The sequence below is a fragment of the Petromyzon marinus genome, unplaced genomic scaffold, assembly GCF_048934315.1.
Source record: "Petromyzon marinus isolate PM22_M1 ecotype Great Lakes invasive population unplaced genomic scaffold, UKy_Petmar_22M1.pri1.0 PM_Scaffold_11, whole genome shotgun sequence".
NCBI classification, from domain to species: Eukaryota; Metazoa; Chordata; class Hyperoartia; order Petromyzontiformes; family Petromyzontidae; genus Petromyzon; species Petromyzon marinus.
In genome coordinates, this window is record NW_027423069.1 from 2,662,849 (window position 1) to 2,685,885 (window position 23,037).

Below are 23,037 nucleotides of genomic sequence, written 5' to 3' on the forward strand. Positions count from 1 at the left end.
CTCATCACAGAGACCCTTAGATTCACAGAGACCCATGCATGGACTCACCACACAGAGACCCATAGAGTCACCCAGAGACCCACAGACTCATCACAGAGACCCTTAGATTCACAGAGACCCATGCATAGACTCACCACACAGAGACCCATAGAGTCACCCAGAGACCCACACACTCATCACAGAGACCCTTAGATTCACAGAGACCCATGCATGGACTCACCACACAGAGACCCATAGAGTCACCCAGAGACCAACAGACCCATCACAGAGACCCTTAGATTCACAGAGACCCATGCATAGACTCACCACACAGAGACTCATAGAGTCACCCAGAGACCCACACACTCATCACAGAGACCCTTAGATTCACAGAGACCCATGCATGGACTCACCACACAGAGACCCATAGAGTCACCCAGAGACCCACAGACTCATCACAGAGACCCTTAGATTCACAGAGAGCCATGCATGGACTCACCACACAGAGACCCATAGAGTCACCCAGAGACCCACAGACTCATCACAGAGACCCTTAGATTCACAGAGAACCATGTAATCACCACACAGAGACCCATAGAGTCACCCAGAGACCCACAGACTCATCACAGAGACCCTTAGATTCACAGAGACCCATGCATAGACTCACCACACAGAGACCCATAGAGTCACCCAGAGACCCACACACTCATCACAGAGACCCTTAGATTCACAGAGACCCATGCATGGACTCACCACACAGAGACCCATAGAGTCACCCAGAGACAGACTCATCACAGAGACCCTTAGATTCACAGAGACCCATGCATAGACTCACCACACAGAGACCCATAGAGTCACCCAGAGACCCACACACTCATCACAGAGACCCTTAGATTCACAGAGACCCATGCATGGACTCACCACACAGAGACACATAGAGTCACCCAGAGACCAACAGACTCATCACAGAGACCCTTAGATTCACAGAGACCCATGCATAGACTCACCACACAGAGACCCATAGAGTCACCCAGAGACCCACAGACTCATCACAGAGACCCTTAGATTCACAGAGAACCATGGACTCACCACACAGAGACCCATAGAGTCACCCAGAGACCCACAGACTCATCACAGAGACCCTTAGATTCACAGAGAACCATGGACTCACCACACAGAGACCCATAGAGTCACCCAGAGACCCACAGACTCATCACAGAGACCCTTAGATTCACAGAGACCCATGCATGGACTCACCACACAGAGACCCATAGAGTCACCCAGAGACCCACACACTCATCACAGAGACCCTTAGATTCACAGAGACCCATGCATGGACTCACCACACAGAGACCCATAGAGTCACCCAGAGACCCACAGACTCATCACAGAGACCCTTAGATTCACAGAGACCCATGCATAGACTCACCACACAGAGACCCATAGAGTCACCCAGAGACCAACAGACCCATCACAGAGACCCTTAGATTCACAGAGACCCATGCATAGACTCACCACACAGAGACCCATAGAGTCACACAGAGACCCACACACTCATCACAGAGACCCTTATATTCACAGAGACCCATGCATGGACTCACCACACAAAGACCCATAGAGTCACCCAGAGACCAACAGACTCATCACAGAGACCCTTAGATTCACAGAGAACCATGGACTCACCACACAGAGACCCATAGAGTCACCCAGAGACCCACAGACTCATCACAGAGACCCTTAGATTTACAGAGACCCATTTACTCACCACACAGAGACCCATAGAGTCACCCAGAGACCCATATACTCACACAGACACCCATAGACTCACACAATGACCTATTGACTCAAACAGAGACCCAGAGACTGACACAAAGACTCATAGAATCAAATAGACACCCATAGACTCACCATACAATGACCAATTGACTCACACAGAGACCTATAGGCTCACACAGAGACCCATAGGCTCACCACACAATGACCCATAGACTCACCACACAATGACCAATTGACTCACACAGAGACCCATAGACTCACACACAGACCCAGAGACTCACACAGAGACCCATAGACTCACACAGAGACCCATAGACCCACACAGAGCCCTATAGACTCACCACACAGAGACCCATAAAGCCACTCAGAGACCCATATACTCACACATAGACCCATATAATCAAACAAAGACCCATACTCACCACACAATGACCCATTTGCTCACACAGAGACACATAGACTCACACAGAGACCCATAGACTCACACTGAGACCCATAGACTCACACAGAGACCTATAGACTGAACACACATTGTCCCATCGACTCACACAGAGACACATAGACTCACACAGAGACTCATAGAAGCAAACAGAGACCAATAGACTCAGCACTCAATGACCCATCAACTCACACATAAATCCATAGACTCACACAGAGACCCATAGACTCACCACACAATGACCCATTGACTCACACAGAGACCCAGAGACTCACAGAGACCCATAGACTCACCACACAATGACCCAATGACTCACACAGAGACCCATAAACTCACACAGAGACCCATAGACTCACACAGAGACCCATAGAATCAAACGGAGACCCATAGACTCAACACATAATGACCCATTGACTCACACATAGACCCATAGACTCACCACACAGAGACCCATAGAGTCACCCAGAGACCCATATACTCACACAGTGACCCATATACTCACACATAGACCCATAGACTCACCACAAAATGACCCATTGACTCATGCAGAGATGCATATACTCACACAGAGACTCATAGACTCACACAGAGACCCATAGACTCACCACACAGAGACCCATAGAGTCACCCAGAGACCCATATACTCACACAGAGACCCATATACTCACACAGAGACCCATATAATCAAACAGAGACCCATAGACTCACCACACAATGACCCATTGACTCACACAGATCCATAGACCCACACAGAGACCCATAGACTCACAACAGAGACCCATAGTCACCCAGAGACCCATATACTCACACAGAGACCCATATATTCACACAGAGACCTATAGACTCACCACACAATGACCCATTGACTCACGCAGAGACCCATAGACTCACCCAGAAACCCATAGACTCACACAGAGACCCATAGACTCACACATAGACCCATAGACTCACACATACACCCATAGACTCACACATAGACACACAGAAACCCATAGACTCACACATAGACCCATAGACTCACACATACACACGTGCATACTGTACGTGCCCGCTTCCTGCCTCTTTCAGCATTCAACCAAATCTACCTCTTCCCCCTGCAAATGCAAATCATCTCGTTCAATGCTGATTGCTAGATGTGTCCCAAATGACACGCTGAGCAATCAACTATTCATATTCTTGGTTCTTTCGGTAAAGTCACGTAGAAGGGAAGCAATAAAATAATAAAAATATAAAACAATAAAATTATCACGACGTTTCGACTGCAACACAAACAATCATCATCAGGTGTGAAAACCACAGCAATTAAATTTGAAAAAAGTGGCGGGTTTTTTTAAGGTTAGCACCACGGAGAGCGATTTGACAGTTTGTTTTCACACCTGATGATGATTGCTTGTGTTGCAGTCGAAACGTCGTGAGAAATGTATTGTTTTAGATTTTTTATTATTTTATTGTTTCCCTCCTGCGTCACTTTACCGAAAGAACCAAGAATATGAATCCCTGCAGTCACGAAAGCTTTAAATTAACTATTATTAACTACGAACGAGTGCATATTTTACCCGTGGGTAAGGCTGCTGCTGCTGCTCCTGCTATGTATCAGCTCTGTTTCAGAAAGCGGATACCTTGGCCATCACGCAAATGACAAGATCTCAACGAAAGTGGTGGACTTATCACGTGGAAATTACAGACACATAGAGACCCATAGAGATGCATAGAGACCAATAGAGACTCGGACACTCATAAAAAATCACAGTGGCCCATAGAGACCGTATAGAGACCAATAGAGACCCATATAAACACACAGTGATACTCATAGAGATACAGAAATAGAGATCCATATAGATACACGGAGACCTACAGAGATACCTACATACTCATTGAGACACATAGAGACCCAAATAGTTACAGAGACCCATAGGTATACATATAGAACCATCGACATGCATAGATACCCATAGAGATTCATAGAGCACCATCGACATGCATAGATACCCATAGAGACACACATACCCATGGAGATGCATCGAGACCCAAATAGATACACAGAGACCTATAGAGACCCATATGCGACACATAGAGACCCACAGAGATACATAGAGACCCATAGAGACACATAAAGACCCACAGAGATACATAGAGACCTATAGAGACCCATAGAGACACATAAAGACCCACAGAGATACATAGAGACCTATAGAGACCCATAGAGACACATAAAGACCCACAGAGATACATAGAGACCTATAGAGACCCATAGAGACAAAGACCCACAGAGATACATAAAGACCTATAGAGACCCATAGAGACACATAAAGACCCACAGAGATACATAGAGACTCATAGAGACACATAAAGACCCACAGAGATACATATAGGCCTATAGAGACCCATAGAGACACATAAAGACCCACAAAGATACATAGAGACCTATAGAGACCCATAGAGACACATAAAGACCCACAGAGATACATAGAGACCTATAGAGACCCATAGAGACACATAAAGACCCACAGAGATACATAGAGACCTATAGAGACCCATAGAGACACATAAAGACCCACAGAGATACATAGAGACCTATAGAGACCCATAAAGACACATAAAGACCCACAGAGATACATAGAGACCCATAGAGACACATAAAGACCCACAGAGATACATAGATACCCATAGAGACACATAAAGACCCACAGAGATGCATAGAGACCTGTAGAGACCCATAGAGACACATAAAGACCCACAGAGATACAAGATACCCACATAAATACATAGAGACCCCATATACCAAACTCAACTTTTATTTTTGAAAGCGACCTGGCTATAACAAATGACAGCTCAACGAAGTTGGCTGATCATCATCATCATCAGCATCATCATCGTCGTGTGCAAATGAATTGCAGCAGCCAAAAACTCTCCAGATGCGTGGTGATGTGGCGGGGGGGGGGGGGTAGGGAGAAACCGGAACAAAGTCCAATGCGAACACCACGGGGAGAGAGAGAGAGATGCAGATTACAAACATATATTCAATATATATATTCAAGTAGTGGCATCCCAAACTCTCACGGTGGTGTAATGTCATTTCATGCTAATTCCTTTGTCAAGGCGTTTTCTGTTTACCCCCTTCACAGCTTCTAAGGAGGCGACCTGCGCTTGGCTTTCTTCACTCCAACGCTGCCCTCTGGACAGTACGGTCCCTTCACCTGATGAAGGCCGCTTGTGTTGTGGCCCGAAACGTCGTGATTTTTTGCTGTTTTTTTTTTACCTACGTGACTTTACCGAATAGAAGCAAAGAGTAAACGTATAGCGGTAGGCATTGTCAGCTTCGGGATCGGACTCTCGACCTCCTGTAAAGGGGCCGTCCGTAAATGACGTCACGCACCTAAGGGGGGGGAGGGGTCAGACATTTGTGACGATGCGTGACGAGGGGGGTGGGTGGGCGGGGTTTGAGAAATGTGACGTCACGTCAAACTGCGCAACTTTCAACAAATGCAGAAAACACATTCTGGCTTCTTTCGGTAAAGTCACCACGTAGGATGGGAATAAATACATAAATAAAAATAAAATATATAACGTTTTATTTTTTTATTTTATTTTTGTTTATTATTTTATTGTTTCCCTTTTACGTAGTGGCGACTTTACCGGAAGAACCAAGAATAATAATTGTATTGTTTTACAATAATTGTATTCATATTCTTAGTTTTTTCGGTAAAGTCACGTTGAAGAGAAACAACAAAATAATAAAATATATATAAAACAATAAAAAATTCTCACGACGTTTCGACCATAACTCAAACGGTCATCTTCAGGTGTAAATGCGCCGTTTAAAAATAAATTCATGCAAACCAACACACCTGAAGATGACCGTTTGAGTTATGGTCGAAACGTCGTGAGAATTTTTTATTGTTTTATATATATTATATTATTTTGTTGTTTCTCTTCAACGTGACTTTACCGAAAAAACTAAGAATATGAATTACTGCAGTCACGAAAGCTTTAAATCAAAATAATTGTATTGTTATATATTTTTATTATTTTATTGTTTCCCTTCTACGCGGTGGTGACTTTACCGGAAGAATCAAGAATAATAATTTTATTGTTTTACAATAATTGTGTTGTTTTATATTTTTATTATTTGATTGTTTCCCTTCTACGTGGTGTTGACTTTACCGAAAGAACCAAGAAAAATAATTTTATTGTTTTTTTAAATGTGTTCTCCTACAACATCAGAGTGCAGCGCCACGTTAAATACGCAACTACAGTGTGACAATCGTTTAAAGCGATTTGAAGCATGTTTTATTTTAGTGGGGGGGGGGGGGGCAGGGCTTTGATGGGGGGTCTGACTTTTTGTGACGCCACGTGACGACGGGGTGGGACAAAAATCGTCCAAAAATCGCGTGACGTCATTTATGGACGGCCCCATACAGGGAAAGGTAGTTAACATTTCGCCACGACGATGATGATGAAGATGAGAGAGAGAGAGACGCAAACTGGAAATACACAGCAGTTCGCAGACATGTGGTAAAATATGCAAACACGCATGGTTCTGATGACAAAAGTAATGTAATGCATTGCCTTTGGAACTGATTGGCCCTACCTCCACAGACAAGCAGTAGCCATATTTGTGGCCTAGTCTCAATACCTGTGTCTCGCTACAGTACGAAGACAATGGCACGCGTATCAGAGCATTTATAGCTGCAGATGTCTCACGGGACACCTTTTTTTGCCAGTATCAAAAGTACGTCAATTAAGAACAGGTCTGCACCCTTTCTGGCAGTAGAACGGGAAGTTGCGTGTTAAAATGTGTCAAACACCAAGACAGATGATATCTTTTGCAAAGAATCAAGTTACTACATTAACCACACGCACAGTACTTGCGGTGAACATGCAACCGACACACGGCTCTGATAGTAATAATAATGTTGAGTGGCATTGTCTTTGAATATGATTGGCCTACCTCTATAGACAGCAGGAGCCTCACTACCCAGTGTGTCACTACCTGTGTCTTACTACCTGTGTCTTACTACCCAGTGTCTCACTCCCCAGTGTCTCACTACCTGTGTCTCACTACCCCAGTGTCTCACTACCCAGTGTCTCACTACCTGTGTCTTACTACCCAAGTGTCTCACTACCCAGTGTCTCACTACCCAAGTGTCTCACTACCCAGGGTCTCACTACACAGTGTCTCACTACACCAATGTCTCACTAGCAGTGTCTCACTCGCCGTGGCTCACTACCCAGTGTCTCAAAACCCAGTGTCTCACTACCACTGTCTCACTACCCAGCGTCTCACTACCCAGTGTCTCACTACCCAGTGTCTCACTACCTGTGTCTCAATACCCCAGTGTCTCACTACCCAGTGTCTCACTACCCAGTGTCTAACTACCCAGTGTCTCACTACCCCAATGTCTCACTAGCAGTGTCTCACTACCCAGTGTCTCACAACCCAGTGTCTCACTACCAGTGTCTCACTACCCAGCGTCTCACTACCCAGTGTCTAACTACACAGTGTCTCACTACCCCAATGTCTCACTAGCAGTGTCTCACTAGCAGTGTCTCCCTACCCAGTGTCTCACTCCCCAGTGTCTCACTACCTGTGTCTCACTACCCCGGTGTCTCACTACCCAGTGTCTCACTACCCAGTGTCTCACTACTCAGTGTCTCACTACCCAGTGTCTCACTACCCAGTGTGTCACTACCCAGTGTCTCACTACCCAGTGTCTCACTACCCAGTGTCTCACTAGCAGTGTCTCACCACCCAGTGTCTCACTACCCAGTGTCTCACTACCCAGTGTCTCACTACCCCAGTGTTTCACTACCCAGTGTCTCACTAGCAGTGTCTCACTACCCAGTGTCTCACTACCCAGTGTCTCACTACCCAGTGTTTCACTACCCAGTGTCTCACTACCCAGTTTATCACAACCCAGTGTCTCACTAGCAGTGTCTCACTACCCAGTGTCTCACTACCCAGTGTCTCACTACCCAGTGTCTCACTACCCAGTGTCTCACTAGCAGTGTCTCACTACCAAGCGTCTCACTACCCCAGTGTCTCACTACCAGTGTCTCACTACCCAGTGTCTCACTACCCAGTGTCTCACTAGCAGTGTCTCACTACCCAGTGTCTCACTACCCAGCGTCTCACTACCCAGCGTCTCACTAGCAGTGTCTCACTACCCAGTGTCTCACTAGCAGTGTCTCACTACCCAGTGTCACACTACTCAGTGTCTCACTAGCAGTGTCTCACTACCCAGTGTGTCACTACCCAGTGTCTCACTACCCAGTGTCTGACTACCCAGCGTCTCACTACCCCAGTGTTTCACTACCCAGTGTCTCACTAGCAGTGTCTCACTACCCAGTGTCTCACTACCCAGTGTCTCACTAGCAGTGTCTCACTACCCAGTGTCTCACTACCCAGTGTCTCACTAGGAGTGTCTCACTACCCAGTGTCTCACTACCCAGTGTCTCACTACCCAGCATCTCACTACCCAGCGTCTCACTATCCCAGTGTCTCACTAGCAGTGTCTCACTACCCAGTGTCTCACTAGAAGTGTCTCACTACCCAGTGTCTCACTACCCAGTGTCTCACTAGCAGTGTCTCACTACCAGTGTCTCACTACCCAGTGTATCACTACCAAGCGTCTCACTACCCAGTGTCTCACTAGCAGTGTGTCACTACCCAGTGTCTCACTACCCAGTGTCTCACTATCCAGTGTCTCACTACCTGTGTCTCACTAGCAGTGTCTCACTACCCAGTGTCTCACTACCTGTATCTCACTACCTAGTGTCTCACTACCCAGTGTCTCACTAGCAGTGTGTCACTACCCAGTGTCTCACTACCCAGTGTCTCACTACCCAGTGTCTCACTACCTGTGTCTCACTAGCAGTGTCTCACTACCCCAGTGTCACACTACCCAGTGTCTCACTACCCCAGTGTCTCACTACCCAGTGTCTCACTACCCAGTGTCTCACTACCCCAGTGTCTCACTACCCAGTGTCTCACTACCCAGTGTCTCACTAGCAGTGTCTCACTACCCAGTATCTCACTACCCAGTGTCTCACTACCCCAGTGTCTCACTACCCAGTGTCTCATTAGCAGTTTGTCACTACCCAGTGTCTCACTACCCAGTGTCACACTACCCCAGTGTCTCACTACCCAGTGTCTCACTACCCGAGTGTCTCACTACCCAGTGTCTCACTACCCAGTGTCTCAATAGCAGTGTCTCACTACCAAGTGTCTCACTACCCAGTGTCTCACTACCCAGTGTCTCACTACGCAGTGTCTCACTACCAGTGTCTCACTAGAAGTGTCTCACTACCCAGTGTCTCACTACCCAGTGTCTCACTACCCAGTGTCTCACTAGCAGTGTCTCACTACCCAGTGTCTCACTACCCAGCGTCTCACTACCCAGTGTCTCACTACCCAGTGTCTCACTACCCCAGTGTTTCACTACCCAGTGTCTCACTAGCAGTGTCTCACTACCCAGTGTCTCACTAGCAGTGTCTCACTACCCAGTGTCTCACTATCCAGTGTCTCACTACCCAGTGTCTCACTAGCAGTGTCTCACTAGCAGTGTCTCACTACCCCAGTGTCACACTACCCCAGTGTCTCACTACCCAGTGTCTCACTACCCAGTGTCTCACTACCCCAGTGTCTCACTACCCAGTGTCTCACAACCCAATGTCTCACTAGCAGTGTCTCACTACCCAGTTTCTCACTACCCAGTGTCTCACTAGCAGTGTCTCACTACCCAGCATCTCACTAACCAACGTCTCACTATCCCAGTGTCTCACTAGCAGTGTCTCACTACCCAGTGTCTCACTAGGAGTGTCTCACTACCCAGTGTCTCACTACCCAGTGTCTCACTACCCAGTGTCTCAATAGCAGTGTCTCACTACCAAGTGTCTCACTACCCAGTGTCTCACTACGCAGTGTCTCACTACCAGTGTCTCACTAGAAGTGTCTCACTACCCAGTGTCTCACTACCCAGTGTCTCACTACCCAGTGTCTCACTAGCAGTGTCTCACTACCCAGTGTCTCACTACCCAGCGTCTCACTACCCAGTGTCTCACTACCCAGTGTCTCACTACCCCAGTGTTTCACTACCCAGTGTCTCACTAGCAGTGTCTCACTACCCAGTGTCTCACTAGCAGTGTCTCACTACCCAGTGTCTCACTATCCAGTGTCTCACTACCCAGTGTCTCACTAGCAGTGTCTCACTAGCAGTGTCTCACTACCCCAGTGTCACACTACCCCAGTGTCTCACTACCCAGTGTCTCACTACCCAGTGTCTCACTACCCCAGTGTCTCACTACCCAGTGTCTCACAACCCAATGTCTCACTAGCAGTGTCTCACTACCCAGTTTCTCACTACCCAGTGTCTCACTAGCAGTGTCTCACTACCCAGCATCTCACTAACCAACGTCTCACTATCCCAGTGTCTCACTAGCAGTGTCTCACTACCCAGTGTCTCACTAGGAGTGTCTCACTACCCAGTGTCTCACTACCCAGTGTCTCACTACCCAGTGTCTCACTAGCAGTGTCTCACTACCAGTGTCTCACTACCCAGTGTCTCACTACCAAGCGTCTCACTACCCCAGTGTCTCACTAGCAGTGTCTCACTACCAGTGTCTCACTACCCAGTGTCTCACTACCCCAGTGTCTCACTAGCAGTGTCTCACTACTCAGTGTCTCACTAGCAATGTCTCACTACCTGTGTCTCACTACCTAGTGTCTCACTACCCAGTGTCTCACTAGCAGTGTGTCACTACCCAGTGTCTCACTACCCAGTGTCTCACTAGCAGTGTCTCACTACCCAGTGTCTCACTACCCAGTGTCTCACTACCCAGTGTCTCACTACCCAGTGTCTCACTAGCAGTGTCTCACTACCAAGCATCTCACTACCCCAGTGTCTCACTACCAGTGTCTCACTACCCAGTGTCTCACTAGCAGTGTCTCACTACCCAGTGTCTCACTACCCAGCGTCTCACTACCCAGCGTCTCACTAGCAGTGTCTCACTAGCCAGTGTCTCACTAGCAGTGTCTCACTACCCAGTGTCACACTACTCAGTGTCTCACTAGCAGTGTCTCACTACCCAGTGTGTCACTACCCAGTGTCTCACTACCCAGTGTCTCACTACCCAGTGTCTCACTAGCAGTGTCTCACTACCCAGTGTCTCACTACCCAGTTTGTCACTACCCAGTGTCTCAGTAGCAGTGTCTCACTACCCAGCGTCTCACTACCCAGCATCTCACTACCCAGCGACTCACTATCCCAGTGTCTCACTAGCAGTGTCTCACTACCCAGTGTCTCACTAGGAGTGTCTCACTACCCAGTGTCTCACTACCCAGTGTCTCACTAGCAGTATCTCACTACCAGTGTCTCACTACCCAGTGTATCACTACCAAGCGTCTCACTACCCAGTGTCTCACTAGCAGTGTGTCACTACCCAGTGTCTCACTACCCAGTGTCTCACTATCCAGTGTCTCACTACCTGTGTCTCACTAGCAGTGTCTCACTACCCAGTGTCTCACTACCTGTGTCTCACTACCTAGTGTCTCACTACCCAGTGTCTCACTAGCAGTGTGTCACTACCCAGTGTCTCACTACCCAGTGTCTCACTACCCAGAGTCTCACTACCTGTGTCTCACTAGCAGTGTCTCACTACCCCAGTGTCACACTACCCAGTGTCTCACTACCCCAGTGTCTCACTACCCAGTGTCTCACTACCCCAGTGTCTCACTACCCAGTGTCTCACTACCCAGTGTCTCACTAGCAGTGTCTCACTACCCAGTATCTCACTACCCAGTGTCTCACTACCCCAGTGTCTCACTACCCAGTGTCTCATTAGCAGTTTGTCACTACCCAGTGTCTCACTACCCAGTGTCACACTACCCCAGTGTCTCACTACCCAGTGTCTCACTACCCGAGTGTCTCACTACCCAGTGTCTCACTACCCAGTGTCTCAGCAGCAGTGTCTCAATACCCAGTGTCTCACTACCCAGTGTCTCACTAGCAGTGTCTCACTACCCAGTATCTCACTACCCAGTGTCTCACTACCCAGTGTCTCAATAGCAGTGTCTCACTACCAAGTGTCTCACTACCCAGTGTCTCACTACCCAGTGTCTCACTACCCAGTGTCTCACTACGCAGTGTCTCACTACCAGTGTCTCACTAGAAGTGTCTCACTACCCAGTGTCTCACTACCCAGTGTCTCACTACCCAGTGTCTCACTAGCAGTGTCTCACTACCCAGTGTCTCACTACCCAGCGTCTCACTACCCAGTGTCTCACTACCCAGTGTCTCACTACCCCAGTGTTTCACTACCCAGTGTCTCACTAGCAGTGTCTCACTACCCAGTGTCTCACTAGCAGTGTCTCACTACCCAGTGTCTCACTATCCAGTGTCTCACTACCCAGTGTCTCACTAGCAGTGTCTCACTAGCAGTGTCTCACTACCCCAGTGTCACACTACCCCAGTGTCTCACTACCCAGTGTCTCACTACCCAGTGTCTCACTACCCCAGTGTCTCACTACCCAGTGTCTCACAACCCAATGTCTCACTAGCAGTGTCTCACTACCCAGTTTCTCACTACCCAGTGTCTCACTAGCAGTGTCTCACTACCCAGCATCTCACTACCCAGCGTCTCACTATCCCAGTGTCTCACTAGCAGTGTCTCACTACCCAGTGTCTCACTAGGGGTGTCTCACTACCCAGTGTCTCACTACCAAGCGTCTCACTACCCCAGTGTCTCACTAGCAGTGTCTCACTACCAGTGTCTCACTACCCAGTGTCTCACTACCCCAGTGTCTCACTAGCAGTGTCTCACTACTCAGTGTCTCACTATTAATGTCTCACTACCTGTGTCTCACTACCTAGTGTCTCACTACCCAGTGTCTCACTAGCAGTGTGTCACTACCCAGTGTCTCACTACCCAGTGTCTCACTACCCAGTGTCTCACTACCTGTGTCTCACTAGCAGTGTCTCACTACCCCAGTGTCACACTACCCAGTGTCTCACTACCCAGTGTCTCACTACCCCAGTGTCTCACTACCCAGTGTCTCACTGCCCAGTGTCTCACTACCCAGTGTCTCACTACCCAGTGTCTCACTACCCCAGTGTCTCACTACCCAGTGTTTCACTACCCCAGTGTCTCACTACCCAGTGTCTCACTACCCCAGTGTCTGACTAGCAGTGTCTCACTACCCCAGTGTCTCACTACCAGTGTCTCACTACCCAGTGTCTCACTACCGAGTGTCTCACTACCCAGTGTCCCACTACCAGTGTCTCACTAACCAGTGTCTCACTAGCAGTGTCTCACTACCCCAGTGTCTCACTACCCAGTGTCTCACTACCCAGTGTCTCACTACCCACTGTCTCACAAGCAGTGTCCCACTACCAGTGTCTCACTACCGAGTGTCTCACTACCCAGTGTCCCACTACCAGTGTCTCACTACCGAGTGTCTCACTACCCAGTGTCCCACTACCAGTGTCTCACTACCCAGTGTCTCACTACCCAGTGTCGTCTCACTACCCAGTGTCTCACTACCAGTTTCTCACTAACAGTGTCTCACTACCCAGTGTCTCACTACCCAGTGTCTCACTACCCAGTGTCTCACTACCTGTGTCTCACTACCCAGTGTCTCACTACCCAGCGTCTCACTACCAGTTTCTCACTACCCCAGTGTCTCACTACCTGTGTCTCACTACCCCAGTGTCTCACTACCCAGTGTCTCACTAGCCAGTGTCTCACTACCCAGTGTCTCACTACCCAGTGTCTCACTACCCCAGTGTCTCACTACCCAAGTGTCTCACTACCCAGTGTCTCACTACCCAGTGTCTCACTACCCACAATCTCACTACCCAGTGTCTCACTACCCAGTGTCTCACTACCCAGTGTCTCAGTACCCAGTGTCTCACTACCCAGTGTCTCACTACCCCAGTGTCTCACTACCAGTGTCTCACTACCCAGTGTCTCACTACCGAGTGTCTCACTACCCAGTGTCCCACTACCAGTGTCTCACTACCCAGTGTCTCACTACTCAAGTGTCTCACTACCCAGTGTCTCACTACCCAGTGTCTCACTACCCAGTGTCTCACTACCCAGTGTCCCACTACCAGTGTCTCACTACCCAGTGTCTCACTACCCAGTGTCTCACTACTCAAGTGTCTCACTACCCAGCGTCTCACTACCCAGTGTCCCACTACCAGTGTCTCACTACTCAGTGTCCCACTACCAGTGTCTCACTACCCAGTGTCTCACTACCCAGTGTCTCACTACCCAGTTTCTCACTACCGAGTGTCTCACTACCCAGTGTCTCACTACCCCTGTGTCTCACTACCCAGTGTCTCACTACTCAAGTGTCTCACTACCCAGTGTCTCACTACCCAGTGTCTCACTACCCAGTGTCCCACTACCAGTGTCTCACTACCCAGTGTCTCACTACCCAGTGTCTCACTACTCAAGTGTCTCACTACCCAGCGTCTCACTACCCAGTGTCCCACTACCAGTGTCTCACTACCCAGTGTCCCACTACCAGTGTCTCACTACCCAGTGTCTCACTACCCAGTGTCTCACTACCCAGTGTCTCACTACCCAGCGTCTCACAAGCAGTGTCTCACTACCCAGTGTCTCACTACCCCAGTGTCTAACTACCAGTGTCGTCTCACTACCCAGTGTCTCACTACCAGTTTCTCACTAACAGTGTCTCACTACCCAGTGTCTCACTACCCAGCGTCTCACAAGCATCTGTCTCACTACCCAGTGTCTCACTACCCCAGTGTCTCACTACCCAAGTGCCTCACTACCCAGTGTCTCATTACCCAGTGTCTCACAAGCAGTGTCCCACTACCAGTGTCTCACTACCCAGTGTCTCACTACCCAGTGTCTCACTACCCAGTGTCTCACTACACAGTGTCTCACTACCCAGTGTCTCACTACGAGTGTCTCACTACCCAGTGTCTCACTACCCAGTGTCTCACAAGCAGTGTCCCACTACCAGTGTCTCACTACCCAGTGTCTCACTACCAGTGTCTCACAACCCAGCGTCTCGCTACCCGGTGTATCACTACCCAGTGTCTCACTACCGAGTGTCTCACTACCCAGTGTCCCACTACCAGTTTCTCACTACCCAGTGTCTCACTAGCAGTGTCTCACTACCCAGCATCTCACTACCCAGCGTCTCACTATCCCAGTGTCTCACTAGCAGTGTCTCACTACCCAGTGTCTCACTAGGAGTGTCTCACTACCCAGTGTCTCACTACCCAGTGTCTCACTACCCAGTGTCTCACTAGCAGTGTCTCACTACCAGTGTCTCACTACCCAGTGTCTCACTACCAAGCGTCTCACTACCCCAGTGTCTCACTAGCAGTGTCTCACTACCAGTGTCTCACTACCCAGTGTCTCACTACCCCAGTGTCTCACTAGCAGTGTCTCACTACTCAGTGTCTCACTAGCAATGTCTCACTACCTGTGTCTCACTACCTAGTGTCTCACTACCCAGTGTTTCACTAGCAGTGTGTCACTACCCAGTGTCTCACTACCCAGTGTCTCACTACCCAGTGTCTCACTACCTGTGTCTCACTAGCAGTGTCTCACTACCCCAGTGTCACACTACCCAGTGTCTCACTACCCAGTGTCTCACTACCCAGTGTCTCACTACCCCAGTGTCTCACTACCCAGTGTCTCACTACCCCAGTGTCTCACTACCCAGTGTCTCACTACCCCAGTGTCTGACTAGCAGTGTCTCACTACCCCAGTGTCTCACTACCAGTGTCTCACTACCCAGTGTCTCACTACCGAGTGTCTCACTACCCAGTGTCCCACTACCAGTGTCTCACTAACCAGTGTCTCACTAGCAGTGTCTCACTACCCCAGTGTCTCGCTACCCAGTGTCTCACTACCCAGTGTCTCACTACCCAGTGTCTCACAAGCAGTGTCCCACTACCAGTGTCTCACTACCGAGTGTCTCACTACCCAGTGTCCCACTACCAGTGTCTCACTACCGAGTGTCTCACTACCCAGTGTCCCACTACCAGTGTCTCACTACCCAGTGTCTCACTACCCAGTGTCGTCTCACTACCCAGTGTCTCACTACCAGTTTCTCACTAACAGTGTCTCACTACCCAGTGTCTCACTACCCAGTGTCTCACTATCCAGTGTCTCACTACCCCAGTGTCTCACTACCTGTGTCTCACTACCCAGTGTCTCACTACCCAGCGTCTCACTACCAGTTTCTCACTACCCCAGTGTCTCACTACCTGTGTCTCACTACCCCAGTGTCTCACTACCCAGTGTCTCACTACCCAGTGTCTCACTACCCAGTGTCTCACTACCCCAGTGTCTCACTACCCCAGTGTCTCACTACCCAGTGTCTCACTACCCAGTGTCTCACTACCCAAAATCTCACTACCCAGTGTCTCACTACCCAGTGTCTCAGTACCCAGTGTCTCAGTACCCAGTGTCTCACTACCCAGTGTCTCACTACCCAGTGTCTCACTACCCCAGTGTCTCACTACCAGTGTATCACCACCCAGTGTCTCACTACCGAGTGTCTCACTACCCAGTGTCCCACTACCAGTGTCTCACTACCCAGTGTCTCACTACCCAGTGTCTCACTGCCCAAGTGTCTCACTACCCAGTGTCTCACTACCCCTGTGTCTCACTACCCAGTGTCTCACTACTCAAGTGTCTCACTACCCAGTGTCTCACTACCCAGTGTCTCACTTCCCAGTGTCTCACTACCCAGTGTCCCACTACCAGTGTCTCACTACCCAGTGTCTCACTACCCAGTGTCTCACTACTCAAGTGTCTCACTACCCAGCGTCTCACTACCCAGTGTCCCACTACCAGTGTCTCACTACCCAGTGTCCCACTACCAGTGTCTCACTACCCAGTGTCTCACTACCCAGTGTCTCACTACCCAGTGTCTCACTACTCAAGTGTCTCACTACTCAAGTGTCTCACTACCCAGTGTCTAACTACCAGTGTCGTCTCACTACCCAGTGTCTCACTACCAGTTTCTCACTAACAGTGTCTCACTACCCAGTGTCTCACTACCCAGCGTCTCACAAGCAGTGTCTCACTACCCAGTGTCTCACTACCCCAGTGTCTCACTACCCAAGTGCCTCACTACCCAGTGTCTCATTACCCAGTGTCTCACAAGCAGTGTCCCACTACCAGTGTCTCACTACCCAGTGTCTCACTACCCAGTGTCTCACTACCAGTGTCTCACTACCCAGTGTCTCACTACCCACTGTCTCACTACCCAGTGTCTCGCTACCAGTGTCTCACTACGAGTGTCTCACTACCCAGTGTCTCACTACCCAGTGTCTCACAAGCAGTGTCCCACTACCAGTGTCTCACTACCCAGTGTCTCACTACCAGTGTCTCACAACCCAGCGTCTCGCTACCCGGTGTATCACTACCCAGTGTCTCACTACCGAGTGTCTCACTACCCAGTGTCCCACTACCAGTGTCTCACTACCCAGTGTCTCACTACCCAGTGTCTCACTACCAGTTTCCCACTAACAGTGTCTCACTACCCAGTGTCTCACTACCCCAGTGTCTCACTATCTGTGTCTCACTACCCCAGTGTCTCACTACCTGTGTCTCACTACCCCAGTGTCTCATTAGCAGTGTCTCACTACCCAGTGTCTCACTACCCCAGTGTCTCACTACCCCCTGTCTCACTACCCAGTGTCTCACTACCCCAGTGTCTCACTCCCCCAGTGTCTCACTACCCAGTGTCTCACTACCCAGTGTCTCACTAGCAGTGTCTCACTACCAGGTGTCTCACTACCCACTGTCTCACGACCCAGTGTCTCAATAGCAGTGTCTCACTACCGCAGTGTCTCACTAGCAGTGTCTCACTACCCCAGTGTCTCACTACCCAGTGTCTCACTACCTAGTGTCTCACTACCCAGTGTCTCACTACCCAGTTTCTCACTACCAGTTTCTCACTAACAGTGTCTCACTACCCAGTGTCTCACTACCAGTGTCTCACTACCCCAGTTTCTCACTACCTGTGTCTCACTACCTAGTGTCTCACTACCCAGCGTCTCACAAGCAGTGTCTCACTACCCCAGTGTCTCACTACCTGTGTCTCACTACCCAGTGTCTCACAAGCAGTGTCCCACTACCAGTGTCTCACTACCCAGTGTCTCACTACCCAGTGTCTCACTACCAGTGTCTCACTACCCAGTGTCTCACTACCCAGTGTCTCAATAACCAGTGTCTCACTACACCAGTGTCTCACTACCTGTGTCTCACTACCCAGTGTCTCATTACCCAGTGTCTCACTACCCAGTTTCTCACTACCAGTGCCTCACTACCCAGTGTCTCACTACCCAGTGTCTCACTACCCAGTGTCTCACTACCAGTGTCTCACTACCCAGTGTCTCACTACCCAGTGTCTCACTACCCAGTGTCTCACTACCCAGTGTCTCACTACCAGTGTCTCACTACCCAGCGTCTCACTACCCAGTGTATCACTACCCAGTGTCTCACTACCGAGTGTCTCACTACCCAGTGTCCCACTACCCAGTGTCTCACTACCCAGTGTCTCACTACCCAGTGTCTCACTACCCAGTGTCTCACTACCCGGTGTATAACTACCCAGTGTCTCACTACCGAGTGTCTCACTACCCAGTGTCCCACTACCAGTGTCTCACTACCTAGTGTCTCACTACCCAGTGTCGTCTCACTGCCCAAGTGTCTCACTACCCAGTGTCTCACTACCCAGTGTCTCACTACCAGTTTCTCACTAACAGTGTCTCACTACCCAGTGTCTCACTACCCAGTGTCTCACTACCCAGTGTCTCACTACCTGTGTCTCACTACCCAGTGTCTCACTACCCAGCGTCTCACAAGCAGTGTCTCACTACCCCAGTGTCTCACTACTCAGTGTCTTACTACCCAGTGTCTCACTACCAGTGTATAACTACCCAGTGTCTCACTACCTAAGTGCCTCACTACCCAGTGTCTCATTACCCAGTGTCTCACAAGCAGTGTCCCACTACCAGTGTCTCACTACCCAGTGTCTCACTACCCAGTGTCTCACTACCCCAGTGTCTCACTACCCAAGTGTCTCACTACCCCAGTATCTCACTACCCCAGTGTCTCACTACCCCAGTGTCTCACTACCCAAGTGTCTCACTACCCAGTGTCTCACTACCCAAGTGTCTCACTACCCAGTGTCTCACTACCCAGTGTCTCACTAGGAGTGTCTCACTACCCAGTGCCTCACTACCCCGTGTCTCACTACCCAGTGTCTCACTACCCAGTGTCTCACTACCCAAAATCTCACTACCCAGTGTCTCACTACCCAGTGTCGTCTCACTACCCAGTGTCTCACTACCAGTTTCTCACTAACAGTGTCTCACTACCCAGTGTCTCACTACCCAGTGTCTCACTATCCAGTGTCTCACTACCCCAGTGTCTCACTACCTGTGTCTCACTACCCAGTGTCTCACTACCCAGCGTCTCACTACCAGTTTCTCACTACCCCAGTGTCTCACTACCTGTGTCTCACTACCCCAGTGTCTCACTACCCAGTGTCTCACTACCCAGTGTCTCACTACCCAGTGTCTCACTACCCAGTGTCTCAATACCCCAGTGTCTCACTACCCCAGTGTCTCACTACCCAGTGTCTCACTACCCAGTGTCTCACTACCCAAAATCTCACTACCCAGTGTCTCACTACCCAGTGTCTCACTACCCAGTGTCTCAGTACCCAGTGTCTCACTACCCAGTGTCTCACTACCCAGTGTCTCACTACCCCAGTGTCTCACTACCAGTGTATCACTACCCAGTGTCTCACTACCGAGTGTCTCACTACCCAGTGTCCCACTACCAGTGTCTCACTACCCAGTGTCTCACTACCCAGTGTCTCACTGCCCAAGTGTCTCACTACCCAGTGTCTCACTACCCCTGTGTCTCACTACCCAGTGTCTCACTACTCAAGTGTCTCACTACCCAGTGTCTCACTACCCAGTGTCTCACTTCCCAGTGTCTCACTACCCAGTGTCCCACTACCAGTGTCTCACTACCCAGTGTCTCACTACCCAGTGTCTCACTACTCAAGTGTCTCACTACCCAGCGTCTCACTACCCAGTGTCCCACTACCAGTGTCTCACTACCCAGTGTCCCACTACCAGTGTCTCACTACCCAGTGTCTCACTACCCAGTGTCTCACTACCCAGTGTCTCACTACTCAAGTGTCTCACTACCCAGTGTCTAACTACCAGTGTCGTCTCACTACCCAGTGTCTCACTACCAGTTTCTCACTAACAGTGTCTCACTACCCAGTGTCTCACTACCCAGCGTCTCACAAGCAGTGTCTCACTACCCAGTGTCTCACTACCCCAGTGTCTCACTACCCAAGTGCCTCACTACCCAGTGTCTCATTACCCAGTGTCTCACAAGCAGTGTCCCACTACCAGTGTCTCACTACCCAGTGTCTCACTACCCAGTGTCTCACTACCAGTGTCTCACTACCCAGTATCTCACTACCCAGTGTCTCACTACCCACTGTCTCACTACCCAGTGTCTCGCTACCAGTGTCTCACTACGAGTGTCTCACTACCCAGTGTCTCACTACCCAGTGTCTCACAAGCAGTGTCCCACTACCAGTGTCTCACTACCCAGTGTCTCACTACCAGTGTCTCACAACCCAGCGTCTCGCTACCCGGTGTATCACTACCCAGTGTCTCACTACCGAGTGTCTCACTACCCAGTGTCCCACTACCAGTGTCTCACTACCCAGTGTCTCACTACCCAGTGTCTCACTACCAGTTTCCCACTAACAGTGTCTCACTACCCAGTGTCTCACTACCCCAGTGTCTCACTATCTGTGTCTCACTACCCCAGTGTCTCACTACCTGTGTCTCACTACCCCAGTGTCTCATTAGCAGTGTCTCACTACCCAGTGTCTCACTACCCCAGTGTCTCACTACCCCCTGTCTCACTACCCAGTGTCTCACTACCCCAGTGTCTCACTCCCCCAGTGTCTCACTACCCAGTGTCTCACTACCCAGTGTCTCACTAGCAGTGTCTCACTACCAGGTGTCTCACTACCCACTGTCTCACGACCCAGTGTCTCAATAGCAGTGTCTCACTACCGCAGTGTCTCACTAGCAGTGTCTCACTACCCCAGTGTCTCACTACCCAGTGTCTCACTACCTAGTGTCTCACTACCCAGTGTCTCACTACCCAGTTTCTCACTACCAGTTTCTCACTAACAGTGTCTCACTACCCAGTGTCTCACTACCAGTGTCTCACTACCCCAGTTTCTCACTACCTGTGTCTCACTACCTAGTGTCTCACTACCCAGCGTCTCACAAGCAGTGTCTCACTACCCCAGTGTCTCACTACCTGTGTCTCACTACCCAGTGTCTCACAAGCAGTGTCCCACTACCAGTGTCTCACTACCCAGTGTCTCACTACCCAGTGTCTCACTACCAGTGTCTCACTACCCAGTGTCTCACTACCCAGTGTCTCAATAACCAGTGTCTCACTACCCCAGTGTCTCACTACCTGTGTCTCACTACCCAGTGTCTCATTACCAAGTGTCTCACTACCCAGTTTCTCACTACCAGTGCCTCACTACCCAGTGTCTCACTACCCAGTGTCTCACTACCCAGTGTCTCACTACCAGTGTCTCATTACCCAGTGTCTCACTACCCAGTGTCTCACTACCAGTGCCTCACTACCCAGTGTCTCACTACCCAGTGTCTCACTACCAGTGTCTCACTACCCAGCGTCTCACTACCCAGTGTATCACTACCCAGTGTCTCACTACCGAGTGTCTCACTACCCAGTGTCCCACTACCCAGTGTCTCACTACCCAGTGTCCCACTACCCAGTGTCTCACTACCCAGTGTCTCACTACCCAGTGTCTCACTACCCGGTGTATAACTACCCAGTGTCTCACTACCGAGTGTCTCACTACCCAGTGTCCCACTACCAGTGTCTCACTAGCCAGTGTCTCACTAGCAGTGTCTCACTACCCAGTGTCACACTACTCAGTGTCTCACTAGCAGTGTCTCACTACCCAGTGTGTCACTACCCAGTGTCTCACTACCCAGTGTCTGACTACCCAGCGTCTCACTACCCCAGTGTTTCACTACCCAGTGTCTCACTAGCAGTGTCTCACTACCCAGTGTCTCACTACCCAGTGTCTCACTACCCAGTGTCTCACTAGCAGTGTCTCACTACCCAGTGTCTCACTACCCAGTTTGTCACTACCCAGTGTCTCAGTAGCAGTGTCTCACTACCCAGCGTCTCACTACCCAGCATCTCACTACCCAGCGTCTCACTATCCCAGTGTCTCACTAGCAGTGTCTCACTACCCAGTGTCTCACTAGGAGTGTCTCACTACCCAGTGTCTCACTACCCAGTGTCTCACTAGCAGTATCTCACTACCAGTGTCTCACTACCCAGTGTATCACTACCAAGCGTCTCACTACCCAGTGTCTCACTAGCAGTGTGTCACTACCCAGTGTCTCACTACCCAGTGTCTCACTATCCAGTGTCTCACTACCTGTGTCTCACTAGCAGTGTCTCACTACCCAGTGTCTCACTACCTGTGTCTCACTACCTAGTGTCTCACTACCCAGTGTCTCACTAGCAGTGTGTCACTACCCAGTGTGTCACTACCCAGTGTCTCACTACCCAGTGTCTCACTACCCCAGTGTCTCACTACCCAGTGTCTCACTACCCCAGTGTCTCACTACCCAGTGTCTCACTACCCAGTGTCTCACTAGCAGTGTCTCACTACCCAGTATCTCACTACCCAGTGTCTCACTACCCCAGTGTCTCACTACCCAGTGTCTCATTAGCAGTTTGTCACT